Source organism: Primulina huaijiensis, chromosome 1 (genome assembly GCF_012295235.1).
Source record: "Primulina huaijiensis isolate GDHJ02 chromosome 1, ASM1229523v2, whole genome shotgun sequence".
Classification (NCBI taxonomy): Eukaryota; Viridiplantae; Streptophyta; class Magnoliopsida; order Lamiales; family Gesneriaceae; genus Primulina; species Primulina huaijiensis.
Window position 1 is genome coordinate 15,724,624 of NC_133306.1, and position 19,149 is coordinate 15,743,772.

Below are 19,149 nucleotides of genomic sequence, written 5' to 3' on the forward strand. Positions count from 1 at the left end.
GACAAGTGAAAGTAGTTTTTTCTTGATCTTCTAATGATATAGGTATTTGATAATACCCCGAATACCCATCAAGAAAACAGTAATAAGAATTTCCTGCAAGTTTTTCTAGAATTTGATCTAAAAATGGTAGTGGGAAATGATCTTTTCTAGTTGCATCATTTAATTTTCTATAATCAATACACATACGCCAACTAGATGGAATCCTAGCTTGTAATAACACTCCCTTTTCATTTTTTATAACAGTGATGCCTGACTTTTTAGGTACTACTTGAACTTACTCATTTACTATCTGAGATTGGATAGATAATTCCAGCGTTTAATAGTTTTAATACTTCAGTCTTAACAACTTCTTTCATATGTGGATTTAACCTTCTTTGTGGTTGTTGATATGTTTTAGCCTTTTCTTCCAAATGAATTTTATGTGTGCAAATTAAAGGATTTAGACCTTTTATATCTTTCAAAGTCCATCCAATTGCATTTTTATATTTCTTAAGTAATTTAATTAAATCTTCTTCTTGATTTGGTAGAAGAGTGGAAGAAATTACAACAGGAAATGTTTTATTTTCACTAAGAAATACATATTTCAATTCGAATGGTAAAACCTTTAATTCAAGTTTTGTATTATCATCTTTTTTAAAATTATTTTCAGACTCAAAACTTTCTATTGAAAAAACTTCTTATTGTTGATTTAAGTTTTCTTCTTGTATATTTTCTTCCATAATTGTTTCAATTTCATTATCATATTCATTTTCATTAATACTTGGTTGTTTACATAAATTGAACACATTAAGTTCTAGAGTCATATTTCCAAAAGACAATTTCATTATTCCATTTCGACAATTAATTAAAGCATTTGAAGTTGCTAGAAATGGTCATCCCAATAATACTGGAATTTCATTATGTACTTCTATTGGTTGTGTATCCAAAACAATAAAATCTACAGGATATATGAATTTATCAACTTGAACCAACACATCTTCTACAATACCTCTAGGTATTTTGATTGACCTATCCGCCAGTAAGAGAGTAACAGAAGTGGGTTTTAATTCTCCTAAATTAAGTTTTTCATAAACTGAATAAGGAAGTAAATTCACACTTGCTCCCAAATCTAACAAAGCTTTTTTAATTTTATTTTCTCCAATAATACATGAAATTGTTGGACAACCAGGATCTTTATATTTTAAACTAGAATTATTTTGAAGAATAGAACTTACTTGTTCAGCCAAGAATGCTTTCTTCTTCACATGCAATTTTCTCTTCACAGTACATAAGTCTTTTAAAAATTTTGCATATGAAGGTACTTGTTTAATAGCATCTAATAATGGAATATTTATCTTTACTTGTTTAAAAACTTCATAGATATCAGAATCATTTTTTTGTTTTTTATGATTTGTTAATGCATGAGGAAATGGTGGAGGTTTATTTGATTCATTTACTATTTCAGATGATTTATCATTCAACATATTATTTTTAGAATTTAAGGTATCATCATTCTCAAAAGTATCAGGATTATCATCCTTACTCTTTGATTTTAAATGATCCTTGTTTTCATTACTATATGGATCATTAACTATTTTACCACTTCTAAGGGTAATAACAGATTTTATTTGATCAATTTTTTCATTTTTTAATTCTTGATTTTGATTTTTAGGATTAGGTTGAGGTTGAGATGGAAATTTTCCTTTTTCATGAATATTAAGTGCAGATGCAAATTTTGCAAGAGTTTCTTTCAAATCAGTCATAGATTGACTGTTTTGAATATTGATAGATTCTTGCTTTTGGATAAATGCATGAATTACATCTTCAAAGTTTTTTCTTGGAGGTGTAACATAAGGAATATAACCTTGATGATTTTGGTTATTTTGAAAATATTGTTGTGAGGGTTGTGCATTATTATCATTCCTCCAACTAAAATTAGGATGATTTTTCCATCCAGGATTATATGATGTTGAAAAAGGATCTAGTATTGGTTTTTTATAATTGTTAACATAATTTGCTTGTTCATGGAGACATTCTTTAAATGAAGGTAATGTTGGACAATCTTTTGTAGCATGATCATGTGTATCACATATATGACAAACAATTTCTTGAATACTTTTTAATTGACCACTCTTTTTCATTTCTAATGACTCAATTTTTCTTGCTAAAGATGCAAGTTTAGCTTGAATATCTATATCATCTTTAAGATTATAGATACCACCCCCATTTGTTGAATTATTGATTTTAGTTGTTGGTGGTTCTATTGTGCCTATATTATCCCAATTTTGAGCATTTTCTGCTAATGAATCCAAATACTCCATAGCTTCATTTGGGTTTTTATCTTCAAAAGTTCCATTACACATGAATTCTATCATTTGCCTATCTTTAGGTATTAGACCTTCATAAAAGTGAGAAACTATTCTCCATGTTTCAAAACCATGATGTGGGCATGTATTAAGTAATTCTTTATATCTATCCCAACATTGATAAAATGTTTCTCCTTGTTTTTGAGAAAAAGTAGTAATTTGTCTTTTAAAAGAGTTTGTTCTATGGGAAGGAAAAAACTTTTTGAGAAATTGTTGTTGCATTTCTTCCCATGATCTTATTGAACTTGATCTCAAATTTTGTAGCCATGTTTTAGCTTTATCTTTTAAAGAAAAAGGGAAAAGCTTTAATCGAACTATATCCATGCTACAATTTTGATCATTATAAGTGTTACAAACTTCCTCAAATTCTCTTAGATGTAAATATGGATTTTCAGAATCTAAGCCATGAAAATTTGGTAAAAGTTGAATAATTTGAGGTTTAAAGTTGAAATTAGATGCATCAGGAGGAAAAACTAAACAAGATGGGGCACTAGTTCTAATAGGGTTCATATGGTGCCTAAGTGTTCTTAATTGATCATGTTCTTGATTATTATTATTATTATTGTTATTATTGTTATCATTATCTTGATTATTTGAATTATCATCCATGTTTAAATTATTTTCAGATACTCGAATAAGTCTACCACTTTTTTCGACTCCAAATACTCATAAAAAAAAAAAACACAATACTTATAAATAAAACATAATTAACAAATATAAACTTAATTTATACCTCCCCGGCAACGGCGCCAAAAACTTGCTACTACTTAAATTATAATTCACCCAAGTGTAGGTTGTCTGCAAGTAATATATTTCGTAAGTACGAGATCGATCCACAGAGAGGTTATTTTAAGTTTAAATTTATTAATTTATAGATTACCAAATGCAAGAACGAAGTTTACAAATTATAAATTTTGTCAAGGCTCGAGGATTTATTCTTGGTTTATGCAATATTGTTTAACTAAAAGTAAAACAAAGGAAACCACCATAAATAATGGTTCCAAGAAAATAAAAATATTTAAACACACACCTAATATAATATAGTTCCCACTATAGAAAATACCGAATTCACCGATATTTTATATATGGTACCTATGATTATATATATAACTATATAAATATATAACTGCATAAAATAAATGTTAAATTAAATCATTATATTTCATTTAGAACAACCGGCAGAGCCACGCTATTGCCTAAATGAAATATATGATTTAATAAGTTAGTTGCGGGAAAGTAAAAGTTAGTTGCGATAAAGTAAAAGTTAGATGCGGAAAGTAAAAGTTAGTTGCGATAAAGTAAATGTTAGATGCGGAAAGTAAAAGTTAGTTGCGATAAAGTAAATGTTAGATGCGGAAAGTAAAAGTTAGTTGCGATAAAGTAAATGTTAGATTGTTAGATATCATAATATTTCATTTAGAACAACCGGCAGAGCCACGCTATCGTCTAAATGAAATATATGATATAATTATATAAATATATATATATATATATATATATGTATAATATAACAATAATAATTGATGAAATATTTATTGTATCAAAATTAAACAACAAATCAAGATAACCACTTAAATGGTATCAAGCATTTGATGTAAATTGATAACAACAAATAATTCATTTTTATACCTACAATAAAAAGAAATTAGCAAAATGAAAAGAAATAAAGAAAGAATATACAAAATATAAACAATCTTACTTCACCAAGAATTCATCCTCTTCACCTTGACATAATAGATTTAGCTTTCCATGAACTTACTTTTGATCAACACTAAAAACATCACTCATAATTTGGAAAATGAAAAATATATTGGAACTTAGAACTTTTATACACACTCACACTATATTTTACAATGAGATAGAATGATTCTCAAGCTAGCACAAGGCCTCTATTTATAGGCCAAATGAGAGAAAGGGTCAAAAATTCTATTAATGCAATGTAGTTGTAATAGTAGTCTTTGTCTCCTCCAACTTCAATTCCATGCCCCTTCTTTCAATGCTTTGTTCCACGACTTTAATCACCGAATTTGACTCAGCTCAAAACAGCAAACATGTGGGGAATTGTCTGTAGATGAATTTGGCCACTTGGTTCACCTCATTTGGTTAAATATTGAAATAGTTATGATTTTTTAACTATATGCTAGTCATGGTGAAAGTAAATTTGTCCTCCTTTTGATATTTTCACAATTTGATCATCTTAACCAACTTTTTAGGCAATCATGTCTTCTGCAAAGTTGTAGATAATTTCTCAAGGATTCCAAACCTGTTTGAATCACCTTATTTGAGTTTTCTAGCTTGAGTTATCATTATTTTACCAACACGTAGAAAACCTGAAAATAAAACATATTTAGTAAGACATTTAAATATAAACACACAATACTAAAATAACATAATTTTATAATTTTAATGAAACTTAAATTTTAAAATATAGGTTTTAACATATAATAAATTATTAATTATAAGTTTCATCAGTCAACATAAACTTTCTTAACATGCTTGCATACTTGAACATACTTGAACATACATAACTTCATCATTTTTCGTAGAGACATGATTCAAAGCAAGTGAACCATACATAATAAACGCCTGATCAGACTAAACCACAGTACTGGGGTGACAGGGACGTATCCACTGCCACATACATGAGATCCCCGTTCATAATTTAACGGGCTGATTGGTCCCCGTTCATAATTTAACACTTTCCAATCATGATCTAAACCCGTTCATAATTTAACGGACGGATTGGTCCCCGTTCATAATTTAACGCTTTCCAATTCTAAACATAATTTGGTCACAAGACATTTAGCATACCTAAAAAACTTAAAATATTTTCTTGAACGTCATACATACTTAATTGGCGTTGAGGGATGCTGCAACATACTAACGTGAATTCATAATCTTAACGGGAGTAACTCAAACGTAACAATCAAGCTTACCCACGAGTTCATACATTTCCTTATGACGTTCTAAAATTCCCGTGACTCGCCATTGTTACACATTGCACTAAACCAAGACATCAAACCTCAAAGCATACCATAATATTTCCCAAAACTCAAGTACACGGACCCCGTGCCCTGGTCCGTGTAAGCTCGCAAAAATTGCTACTCGAAGGAAACAAAGGCACGGACCCCGTGCCAGGGTCCGTGTGGCCTCGATTTTTCTGAACCTGCGAGCAAAACTTACACAATGTCTATTCTCCCAATCGAACAACTAATGGAACGAAATTAAACACCTTGAGACCATCTTAAGACACCAAAGCATTGAACTAAACTCGTATGAACGCCCAAAAACAATAACGACATCCAACCTACGACACATACAACCCGAAACATGATATTTAAAAATACCGATACGACGATACCGAAGCGGAGACGGTGCGAGGCTCGATCCGGGACGATTGTGGCGCTAAAATTTTGCAATAAAACCGACGAGAACTTGCTGGAAAATCGAATGGAAGGGGCGGCTGCTTTTCTTGCCAAGAACCTAGTTTTCTTTCAATTAAAATCTGAGAATGAGTTGTGTTGTGTGTGTTGTGTGTGTTTCACGCTTTTTAGTGTGTAGAATGTGTGTGTGTGCGTGTGTTAGTAATTAATTTAGGGGAAATTATTGCTTAATTCAATATTTAACAAGCTAATTTAAAATGCTAATTCTCCCCTAATTAATAAAATCCCTCAATTTAAAATAACTTGCACAAGTGATAATTTCTTAAAAGTTTTAAACTCATAAATTTACTAAATAAATAATTTAGGCTTTCAAAATGCTAAAACTAGATAAAACATTTAACTCTGCCCCAATCCTAACTTAAAATAAAATACCACATTTTAAATTACCAAAATCGTCACCGGTCTTTTCCTCAATCCCGCTTCGAATGATCGCCTGAAACATGAAACTCGAAAGATATTTTAACGTGGATCACAATAAACATGAATAATTTAAAATAATGCATTTAAATAAATCATGCATGGCTAAAACTCATTAAAATAAATGCATTAACAATTAAAACAAGTGCATTAACAATTTAAACAAGTGCATTAACAATTTAAATAAATACATGGGTTATACGTGCACAAAATTTGGGCACTACAGTGAGTCTAAAGACTCAACAAGCATATATCGTGAATAACAAGTAAATATATCATAAAATTACATGCAACGTAAAAATATCGTATCGTAAAGCGTAAGGTGAAAATCGTGTCATGAGTAATTATAAATACGTGCATATCTGAAAATCGTACGTAAAAGATTTGCTCAATAGAGCACTGTGATAAAATATCATATCGTAATTTTTGTGGTAGAGATAAAGTTTCAATGCAAGTGGCCCATAACATAACGTAAGCGCCTGATCAGACTAAACCACATTATACTGGGCGGTAGAGATCATCACAGCCCTTGGACTGGATATCCGTACCCATACATAATCGTAAACCGATCGTAAGTCACCGGGTGAAGCAATCCCATAAGCGTAAGGTGGCCACAAGACATATCACATATATCTCAAAAATAAAAATTTAAAATTTTATGCACGTAATATAATTATAACCCTGTTTTACCGAATGAGTTGGATCGTTCCCAGGCTTGCTGCGACCTAATCTAACATGAGAAACATACAAATAATCTCAACTTGGCAGAAACTTAATATTCGAACCAAAAACGAGACTAACGCGACCAACAACTAATTTTCCAACCATGACACCGTACCAACCTGAACCAACATCGAACCATCATTTAGTCATGATTAAAATACGCTTAACATGATGAAATAATGCTCCTAAGAATTGTAATTCACGAAATTTGGTGAATGGAGGCCAAAATCTTGAAACGCTCTTTCGAGAGTCACTTTGGCGCATTGCACCGTAAATTCTCGTACGACCTCTAAACTTGACCAAATCACAAATGGCCAAAAACATGACTTTTTTAACTCATTAAGGTACTGTCCAGTCCAAGGCCATAGGCTAAAAGCCTACCAAGAACTCGAACAAGACCCCTGCACCGAAACTTTGCTGCTGTCAATATGCGTGACAGCAACTGCACTTGCTTTGCTTCGTTTATGAGACCAATGGCCATTGGGGCTTGAACCACCGACCAGAGTCTCTTACCAACATCCTAAAGTGTGGCTTGAACCATGGCTAAGGGCACTAGGCCAACCACAATCAAAGCAAACACCTAGGGCAACACAAAGCTTCGAGCGAGAGCATCAAAATTCTGTGTTGTGCGATTGTTTGAATTATCTTGATGTCTTGCATCGTTCCAGTGGCCATACGATCCACCATGGCTCAATCTAGACTAGAAGGAAGTGTTGTATGAACCATGGCTAAGGGCTAAAAGCCAACCACAATCCACTCCAACACCAAAAAGCCGAAGCTTCACTCCCACACCAGAAAAACGAAATCGAGGGACATGAGTGTGTTTTGTTTAAAAAAAAACGAAGGGACCATGAACCAAGCCTTGAAGGGCCATCTTGGTCACGTCCTAGACATGCTAAGGAAGGGATATAACCATGGTTACAGGCCTTAGACCAACCATGATCCGAACCTTTAACTTAGACAACCAAAACAAAAAAATCGAGACTCAAACTTGCAACTAAGGGAAAGTTGCTGTCAAGTCTTCGTCCAGCGTGTAGGGGCTTGAATTAATGGACCAACATGATCCTAACACACCCTAGTACATTCCTAGATGCAGCCTTGAGTGCCTGGAATCGAGTCACTCCATGTAACCAACAAAACAACTCAAACAGGGAGGCACAAGAGAAAGCCGAAAAATACTACACATATTTTCGAAAAGTTGCTGACATATTTTCGAATATGCTTCATGATTCATGAACAAAATATGGTTTAAAAACATGTATAGGACTTGATTGAAGAGAAAAGAATAACATATACATGCCTGGAAATTTTGTTTTGAATAAAACAAACAATACGACGAATACGGCGCGGCGGAGTCGGAGTTGGGTTTCTTTCTCTATTCCTGCTGCTATCACACGATTCTAGCTGCTGCTTTTCTCTGAAATTTTCGAGGATATGGGTGGAGAGAATGCTAAGGAATGAAGGGGAAGGTTACTAATTAAATGAGGAGTTTGAATGACAATCCCAATCTTTCTATCCTTGCTTCTTTGGGAGATAAGGAATGATGTGATAAATTGTTGGATTGAGGGGAATTAGGAGAGGTGATGGCTGAGATTTGCTATCAAAATGCAAGGGAAAATGTTGATTAAATCTTGTATTTTAACTTATTAAAGTTTTAAACATTCATTATGTATTTTAGTAAATTAATAAATTACATTAGGATGATCATTTCTTGCATGGCATGACTTGATCTTAAAATTAATTACTAACATGTTAGGTTATTATTTCTTGAATATATTAGGCCTAGATTAAGTTATTCCAATTGGTTACACATTTTAATTTAGGCTTTTAATTAATTATTGGACATAAAAGAACTTATTTACTAACTTAACTTCAATTAATGAAATAATTCCTTAAACATTCTTTTACATTAAAACAAATTATTCCTTGGCTTAAATTAAATTTAGGAATATTTTCTTATTATTAACTTTTATCTCAATACTCCAACTCCAGTCCGGCCTAGCGTATTTAACCGAAAAGATAAAAACTAAACTTCTGCGTAAAATAAATAATCATAACTCAACAAATTTTAAAATGAATTTAAACCCTCATGCATGTATAAAAATCATTTTAATTTAAATAATAGTAATTATGCATGGCTTATACGTAATCTGATTTTTGGGTTCTACAACTCTCTTCTCCTTAAAAGAAATTTCGTCCTTGAAATTAAAACTTACCGAATAACTCGGGGTATCGACTCTTCATCTCTGGCTCAGATTCCCACGTAGCTTCCTCATCTGAATGATTAAGCCATTTGACTTTCACTAGCTTAACCAGTTTGTTCTGAATCCTTCTATCCTGTCTGTCTAAGATTTGCACTTGTCTATCTTCATAAGACAGGTTCGGAGTGAGCTGCAACAGTTCAAAGTTCAAGACATGCGAAGGATTCGCCATATACTTCCTTAGCATAGAGACGTGGAACATGTTGTGTACTGCGGCCAGATTCGGCGGGAGAGCAACACGATAAGCTAACGTCCCAACCCTGTCGAGGATCTCAAATGGTCCGATGAATCTCGGACTGAGCTTTCCTTTCTTCTCGAACCGCATGAAACCTTTCATCGGTGCTATCTTCACAAAAACATGGTCGCCAACGGAAAACTCTAGATCTCTCCTCCTCTGATCCGCATAACTCTTTTGTCGACTCTGAGCAGTCCTCATCCTATCACAGATCTTGACTACTACATCGGTAGTCTGCTAAATAATCTCCGGACCCAATTCTGATCTCTCCCTTACTTCATCCCAATGAATAGGCGAGCTGCACTTACGACCGTACAATGCTTCATACGGAGCCATGCCTATAGACGACTGAAAACTGTTGTTATAGGTAAACTCTACCAATGGCAACTTCGACTCCCAACTCCCTAAGAAATCGAGGACACATGCACGGAGAAGATCCTCCAAAATCTGGATAACTCTCTCTGACTGACCATCTGTCTGTGGGTGGAAAGTTGTGCTAAACAACAACTTTGTACCCATAGCTGAATGTAAACTCGTCCAAAATGAGTAAGTGAATCTAGGGTCTCGGTCAGACACTATAGAAACGGGAATACCATGAAGTCGGACTATCTCTCGGATATACAACTCTGCATATTGAATCATAGTGAAAGTCGTCTTAATAGGCAAGAAGTCCGCTGATTTGGTAAGACGATCAACAATCACCCAGATAGCATTTGATCCTCTGACTGACTTCGGCAAACCGACAACGCAGTCCATGGTAACATTCTCCCACTTCCACTCGGGAATAGGAAGAGGCTTGAGCATACCTGCTGGTCTCTGATGTTCCGGTTTCACTAGCTGACACGTCAAACACTCTGATACGAAACGTCTGATATCCTTCTTCATCCCCGGCCCCAATACAATAACTGCAGATCTTTGTACATCTTCGTACTCCCAGGATGAATAGAGTACGGCAACATATGGGCCTCCGATAAAATGTCTGCTCGAATAGAACCGCCGCTAAGAACCCACATTCTGTCTCGTTATCTCACAATGTTGTCGCTAACTGTATACAAGATACTGCCTTTGGCCTCATCTCTCTGCTTCCACTTTGCCAACTGCTCATCTGATGGCTGTCCACTGCGAATACGGTCTAGAAGAGAAGACTGAATCGTCAAAGTAGATAGACGGGGAACTCTTCCTCGAGGATATGTCTCTAGATCAAACCTCTGAATCTCAAATTGAAGAGGTCTCGGAATCACCAAATGAGCCATCACTGCGATTTTCCTGCTCAACGCATCCGCAACTACATTAGCTTTTCCAGGGTGGTAGCTAATGTCACAGTCATAGTCTTTCACTAGCTCCAACCTACGCCTCTGACGCATATTCAACTCTTTCTGCGTAAAGAAGTACTTGAAGCTCTTATGGTCGGTAAAGATCTGACACTTCTTCCCGTACAAATAATGCCTCCAAATCATCAAGGCAAATACTACGGCTGCCAACTCTAGATCGTGGGTAGGGTAATTCTTCTCATGGTTCTTCAACTGACGAGAAGCATACGCTATCACCTTCTCATGTTGCATCAACACTGCACCTAAACCGAGCTTCGAAGCATCGGTATACAAAACAAAATCCCCGGGCCCTGACGGCATGGCTAATACTGGCGCTGAAATAAGAGCTTGCTTCAAAGAATCGAAGCTCTTCTGACACTCATCGCTCCACACGTACTTAGCATTCTTCTTTGTCAACGACGTGAGTGGAACTGCGATAGAGGAGAATCCCTGAATAAACTTCTGATAATATCCTGCTAGCCCAAGGAAACTACGGATCTATGATGCATTTTGTGGTACAACCCAATCTCTGACTGCTGCAACTTTCGCTGGGTCTACCTCGATGCTGTTGCTAGAAACGATGTGGCCTAAGAACGCCACCTTCTCTAACCAGAATTTTCACTTACTGAACTTTGCGAATAGTTTGTGCTTCTGTAAAGTCTGCAAAACTGCGGTCAGGTGTCTGCTGTGCTCCTCATGATTCTTTGAGTAGACGAGAATGTTGTCTATGAATACTATCACGAACTGATCAAGGTACGGCTGAAACACGCGATTCATGAGATCCATGAAGATCGCTGGCACATTCGTCAAACCGAACGGCATCACAAGGAACTCAAAGTGACCATAACAAGTCCTAAAAGCAGTCTTGAGAACATCGGCGTCTTTCACCCTCAACTGGTGATAACCAGAACGCAGATCAATCTTTGAGAATACTGAGGCTCCCGGCAACTGATCAAATAGATCTTCAATCCTCGGAAGTGGGTATTTGTTCTTCACTGTAACTCTGTTCAATTCCCGGTAATCAATGCAGAGTCTCATCGAACCATCCTTCTTCTTCAAAAACAAGACTGGCGCACCCCATGGCGAGAAACTCGGGCGAATGAACTCATTGTCAAGAAGTTCTTGAATCTGCTTCTTGAGTTCTGCCATCTCTGTCGGCGCTAATCGGCACGGTGCTTTTGAGATAGGTGCGGTACCTGGCATAAGCTCAATAGAAAACTCCACCACTCGCACAGGTGGCATACCGGAGACGTCATCAGGAAAAACGTCTAGAAAGTCCCTGACAACTGGGACATCAGAGGCTGACTGACTGGGTGTCTCGGAAATAGATATAAAAGTCGCTAAAAACGCTCGACACCCTCTACGCAAGATCTTCCTAGCCTAGACACAAGATATCATACGCGGTAAATGAAAGTACCTGTCTGGCTCAAATAAGAACTGCTCTCTCCCGAGCGGTCAGAATAGAATAGATCTCCGCTGGAAATCAATCAAAACTCTATTCTTTAACAGCCAGTCCATACCCAAAATGATATCAAACTCTGGCATCGGCAATACGATAAGATCCGCATAAACAAGATTGCCATAAAGTTCGAGATCTATGTCTCGGACCACATTAGTAGCTGTCAGCTCCTCTCCCGAAGGCAGTACTACTGACTACGCTACATCTAGCCCAATGGTCTTGACCTTGAGGAAATTCGCAAAGATCTCTGAAATGAACGAATGAGTAGCCCCTGAATCTATCAAGGCATTGGTAGCTGAACCAGCTATAAAAATTATCCGTGAAAGGTTGGAACATCAAGCTGAACCCAATAATTACAAGAACTAAACTTATAGACATGCGAATGTCAAAGTTCTTCTAACTTAAATTCCCGAAAATAAGGCTGATTAGAGCATGCAATCCTATCACCAATTCTAAGTTCAAGATCTCAACCCATAACATTAAATTCCAAATACAAACTTAAAGCTTTAAGATACCTGTCATGAGCATTGTTTCTGGGTTTGTCTCTGCTGTATGGAGGGTAAAAACTCTGCCTTGGGTAGGCAGACTCCCCTGAGAGCAATCCTTCAATAAGTGGTTAGGACTACCACACTTGTAGCACTTCCCCGAACCATATCTACAAACTCCAGCATGACGGCGTGTGCACTCAGCACAGACTGGATACTCTGAGGCCCTCGGGACTACACGTCCCTGCTGCTGTTGTCCTCTGTTCCTGGATGGACCGTGGAAAGGCTTCTTACTCTGATGCTGCTGATGAGGAGGGCGGTGCGGCGCTTGGACTGGTCGCTTGCCCTGGCGATCTCTCTCAATATCATTCTGATCCTACTCTGCAGCTAGAGCTCTGGAGACTGCGACATCATAGGTAGTAGGGCCAGCCACCCTAACATCACGGCGCAAGATCGGCCGTAGACCATCCAGAAAATGCCTCGACTTGGCTCCAGCATCATTTGCAATCAGGGGTACAAAATGGCAACCCCTCTCAAACTTACGGATAAACTCCGTAACAGTCATGTCTCCCTACCTCAGGGTCATGAACTCCCTGGTCAATCTCGAACGCACCTCTTCAGTAAAATATTTAGAGTAGAATACCTCTGTAAAGAACGTCCAGTTCAGAGTAGCCAGATCTAGGGCTACAGATGCCCCTTCCCACCACAGGCGAGCGTCTTCTCCAAACAGATAGGTCGCACAACGAACCCGATCTCCATGGAATGCGTCTAGGGGGCATACTGTTCCATATACAACCCAATATGTGACCAACATGCATAATCCTATTATTTCTTTAAATTGAAATAAAATTGCATAATCATAATCTTGACATAAAACATTTCATGAAAACATGCTGTTAAAATATTTCATGCTTTAAATGAAGTGCATAAACGTAAAACTTACAGACCGAAGACGTCACTTAATGAGCTTCTCAAGGTCAGTAGTAGTACAACCCTTTAAAAGAACATAGGCTCTGATACCAACTGTAGAGGCCCGTATTTCGTATTCGTAATTTTGCGGAATTATTTAAAATTTTTATCTTTAAATAAATAGCATACATCATTCATAAAATAAATTGATAAATAGGTTTAACTTTAAAAATAACAGCGGAAGTAATTATTTTGTTTCAAAACAACAAAAACAAAATAATAAATGTCCATCATATAAAAAGATGAGTCTAAACATGAAAATGTAAATAAACTGAAACATGAGGTCCTCGGGCTCCTACTACTGCCGACCCAAGGTAGCTCACTGGTCCCCGCCCTCAGTCCCTACCTCATCAGTACCTACAACAATCAAGTCTAATGAGTCTAAAGACTCAACATGCATATATCGTGAATAACAAGTAAATATATCATAAAATTGCATGCAACGTAAAAATATCGTATCGTAAAGCGTAAGGTGAAAATCGTGTCATGAGTAATTATAAATACGTGCATATCTGAAAATCGTACGTAAAAGATTTGCTCGATAGAGCACTATCATAAAATATCATATCGTAATTTTTCTGATAGAGATAATGTTTCAACGCAAGTGGCCCATAACATAACGTAAGCGCCTGATCAGACTAAACCATATTATACGGGGCGGTAGAGATCATCACAGCCCTTGGACTGGATATCCGTACCCATACATAATCGTAAACCTGTCGTAAGTCACCGGGTGAAGCAATCCCATAAGCGTAAGGTGGCCACAAGAGATATCGCATATATCTAAAAAATAAACATTTTATATTTTATGCACGTAATATGATTATAACCCTGTTTCACCGAATGAGTTGCATCGTTCCCAGGCTTGCTGCAACCTAATCTAACATGAGAAACATACAAATAATCTCAACTTGGCAGAAACTTAATATCCGAACAAAAAACGAAACAAACACGACCAACAACTAATTTTCCAACCATGACTCCGTACCAACCGAACCAACATCGAACCATCATTTAGTCATGATTAAAATACGCCTAACATGATGAAATATTGCTCCTAAGAATTGTAATTCACGAAATTTAGTGAATGGAGGCCAAAATCTTGAAACGCTCTTTCGAGAGTCACTTTGGCACATTGCACCGTAAATTCTCGTACGACCTCTAAACTTGACCAAATCACAAATGGCCAAAAACATGACTTTTTTAACTCATTAAGGTACTGTCCAGTCCAAGACCATAGGCTAAAAGCCTACCAAGAACTCGAACAAGACCCCTGCACCGAAACTTTGCTGCTGTCAATATGCGTGATAGCAGCTGCCCTTGCTTTGCTTCGTTTACGAGACCAATGGCCATTGGGGCTTGAACCACCGACCAGAGTCTCTTACCAACATCCTAAGGTGTGGCTTGAACTATGGCTAAGGGCAATAGGCCAACCACAATCAAAGCAAACACCTAGGGCAACACAAAGCTTTGACCGAGAGCATCAAAATTCTGTGTTGTGCGATTGTTTGAATTATCTTGATGTCTTGCATCGTTCCAGTGGCCATACGATCCACCATGGCTCAATCTAGACTAGAAGGAAGTGTTTTATGAACCATGGCTAAGGGCTAAAAGCCAACCACAATCCACTCCAACACCAAGAAGCCGAAGCTGCACTCCCACGCCAGAAAAACGAAATCGAGGGACATGAGTGTGTTTTGTTTAAAAAAAAACGAAGGGACCATGAACCAAGCCTTGAAGGGCCATCTTGGTCACGTCCTAGACATGCTGAGGAAGGGTTATAACCATGGTTACAGGCCTTAGACCAACCATGATCCGAACCTTCAACTTAGACAACCAAAACAAAAAAATCGAGACTCAAACTTGCAACTAAGGGAAAGCTGTTGTCAAGTCTTCGTCCAGCGTGTAGGGGCTTGAACTAATGGACCAAGATGATCCTAACACACCCTAGTACATGCCTAGATGCAGCCTTGAGTGCCTGGAATCGAGTCACTCCCTGTAACCAACAAAACAACTCAAACCGTGAGGCACAAGAGAAAGCCGAAAAATACTACACATATTTTCGAAAAGTTGCTGTCATATTTTGGAATATGCTTCATGATTCATGAACAAAATATGGTTTAAAAACATGTATAGGACTTGATTGAAGAGAAAAGAATAACATATACATGCCTGGAAATTTTGTTTTGAATAAAACAAACAATACGACGAATACGGTGCGTCGGAGTTGGGTTTCTTTCTCTATTCATGCTGCTATCACACGATTCTAGCTGCTGCTTTTCTCTGAAATTTTCGTAAATATGGGTGGAGAGAATGCTAAGGAATGGAGGGGAAGCTTACTAATTAAATGGGGAGTTTGAATGGCAATCCCAATCTTTCTATCCTTGCTTCTTTGGGAGATAAGGAATGATGTGATATATTGTTGGATTGAGGAGAATTAGGGGAGTTGATGGCCAAGATTTGCTATCAAAATGCAAGGGAAAATGTTGATTAAATCTTATATTTTAACTTATTAAAGTTTTAAACATTCATTACGTATTTTAGTAAATTAATAAATTACATTAGGATGATCATTTCTTGCATGGTATGACTTGATCTTAAAATTAATTACTAACATGTTAGGTTATTATTTCTTGAATATATTAGGCCTAGATTAATTTATCCCAATTGGTTACACATTTTAATTTAGGCTTTTAATTAATTATTGGACATAAAAGAACTTATTTACTAACTTAACTTCAATTAATGAAATAATTCCTTAAACATTCTTTTTCATTAAAATAAATTATTCCTTGGCTTAAATTAAATTTAGGAATATTTTCTTATTATTAACTTTTATCTCAATACTCCAACTCCAGTTTGGCCTAGCGTATTTAACCAAAAAGATAAAAACTAAACTTCTGCGTAAAATAAATAATCAAAACTCAACAAATTTTAAAATGAATTTAAACCCTCATGCATGTATAAAAATCATTTTAATTTAAATAATAGTAATTATGCATGGCCTATACGTAATTTGATTTTCGGGTTCTATAGGTGGTGTGTGTGCGTGTGTGAGAACTGAACAATGATAACAACCCGAAGGTGTTCTCACACACTGAGGGAAAATAAGCTTCTAATCTAAGCTGATATAACTTTGAAGTGTTCTCTCTGGGCAAATTACTTCTGGTTAGCAGATATACAATATGCGTGCCCTTCTTCTTGTTGTGTTCTCTCTTTCAGCCACACTGTGTATTGTGTATCTTTGTTGCTGAGTCTTCACTGATCTTCTATTTATAGGCGCGAAGCTTGGTCGTACAGTGAGACTCAATTATTGTATCCGTTGCATTTGAATTTGTTCCTTGGAATCCATTCCGGAACTTTTGGCTTTAAGCTTCTGATGCAACGTTCATGATTGTACTGTGATAGTACAATTGCTTTTGTAACTTTGCGCACAGCTGTAATCCATTAAGTAAGCTTGTCGTGATCTGCAAATGCTTGCTCCTAACTGATTGACTGAACTGGTTCTTTAAACTGATCTAGTGAAATAAGTTGACTCATCAGCTGAACTGATTTCACTGATTCAGTTTACTTGGTCAGCTAGGCTTTTCATCAGTTGAACTCTTCATCAGCTGGCCGGGTTTCTGAAGATCTTCTGCTGAACTACCTTTCACCAGGACATTCAGTTGATGTGAAGCCCAGCCCAAGTTACACCCAAGCCCAGCCCATTTAGGAATTAATTTTAAAAAAAATAAATCAATAAAAAAATTGAATCATCGTGAATCTTCTTTCTCTCTCCTGCCGAAAGCTTCATCTTTCTTTCTTTTTCAATTTCAAAGCTTTGACCGTCGATTGTGGCCACACCAGTGATCGAAAAATTAAAGTAAATACATATTTGGAAAGCTTATGACGAGAGCTATTCATTGATACTAGTTTTGCTAGGTAAAATCATGACTTCCGAAAACCCGTAGGAAACCCGCTGCCTCTTTCACCGTTAAATTTTCGCCGTACGTCGCCGGAATTCGAAAATTTTTTGAGGGCTTTTGTTCTCTGGGTTGTAGGCTTCATTTTGGTATATATATTGAGGTACAAATCATGATTCCGGAAATTGTTTAAGGGTTGCTCCATTTTTTGGTTAAATTTGGTATCAATATTGATATTTGTTATATTGTTGATTGTAGGTACAAGAATTGAGCCGATTAGAGGTATCTAACAGATTTTCGGAATTTATTTGGGAATAATTTCGAAAATTCAGAATTTATAACCGGATTTTCGAATTTTAGAGTTCAATAATTAGATGTTTAAATGCTATAGAATTGTCGTATAGTAATTTATAAATATTAAAGCATAAATTAAAAAAAAATTGGAATTTTAGGGTAAATTGTCGAATATTGGAAAAATAAATTGAACTTGATATGAAATGTATTATTTGCCACAGGATTGGATTCAAGAAATCCTTAAGGAATTTCAGTGGTAAATTAAGTGTTCAGTTGATGTACGCACGAACTGTTATATTATGACGTCTTTAGTGATGTGGAATGACGTTAAGTATTTTGTAATGAGTTTTGGCGTGCTTTATGTGATTCTGTGAATTACGTGATTGCATTCATGCATTTATTTGAGTTGATACTAAGTGCATAGCATTTCGAGCCTTGACTCCATTGATTGCTATCATTATTGATCTGTTATGATGTTGCGTCATCTATGGAGCGAGTGATAGGATTAGATCACTCCAGACATCTTATCGATGGAACGAGTGATAGGATTAACACACTCTTGATGACTGCTCAAGGACTGACCGGGTCGCTACCGGACCCTCGATGCTACGTGAATGGATGAGCGACGGCAGGATATTACGTTGCTGCATTCCTGGCATGGGTGGCCACTGTTCCTGTTGCTGATGCGTTTCATTTGAACTCTGTTTTGGTATCCGTTATTTCGTTGTTACCGACACATATTGCATTGCATTTCATTGCATTTTACTTGATTTTATTTCACGTCAGTCACATTTGTCATAATTTTACTGGTTCTTCGTACTGGGGCCTGTTGCTGATGCATTTCATTTGGACTCTTTTCTTTGTATGCCGTGAATGTTTTGATTCCATAGCAGGTTATCCAGAAGGCTTTGACGCGTCTGGTGGAGCGTCAGATAGCGGTGCCCAGTAGTTGGACTATTGTTGAGAGTTCCCAGCTATATAAGTACATATATGTATGTAATATTTTATCGAGTTATATATTTGCCAGGGGATGTCCTGTGTAGTTGTAGTGATACTTTTACGATGTTTTGAATTGATGATGTGTGATCGAGCCTTGTCAGCTCTGTATGTGTTAGTCCTGGCCAGTGCGGCTATAGGTTTGTGAATTAATGTTATGACTTTATTTCGAGTATATAAATATTGTTTGTGTTGTTTTGAAATTTTTGGGATGTCCTACTTACGGGAAGGTCATGCCCAAATTTCTATTGGCCCAAAAGGAAAATTTTTAATCGCTTTCGCTGTTTACATTAACGAATCCTGTTTGTTT

The 19,149-nt window shown here is 36.5% G+C and overlaps 1 non-coding gene across 1 annotated transcript; it reads left to right on the top strand.

Annotated features, from left to right (window-relative positions):
- The first annotated feature begins 2,412 nt into the window (after positions 1–2,412).
- LOC140991385 (small nucleolar RNA R71) lies at positions 2,413–2,523 on the top strand. Its single transcript, XR_012177857.1, has one exon. It is a non-coding gene; the product is annotated as a small nucleolar RNA R71 (small nucleolar RNA).
- Positions 2,524–19,149: the final 16,626 nt, after the last annotated feature.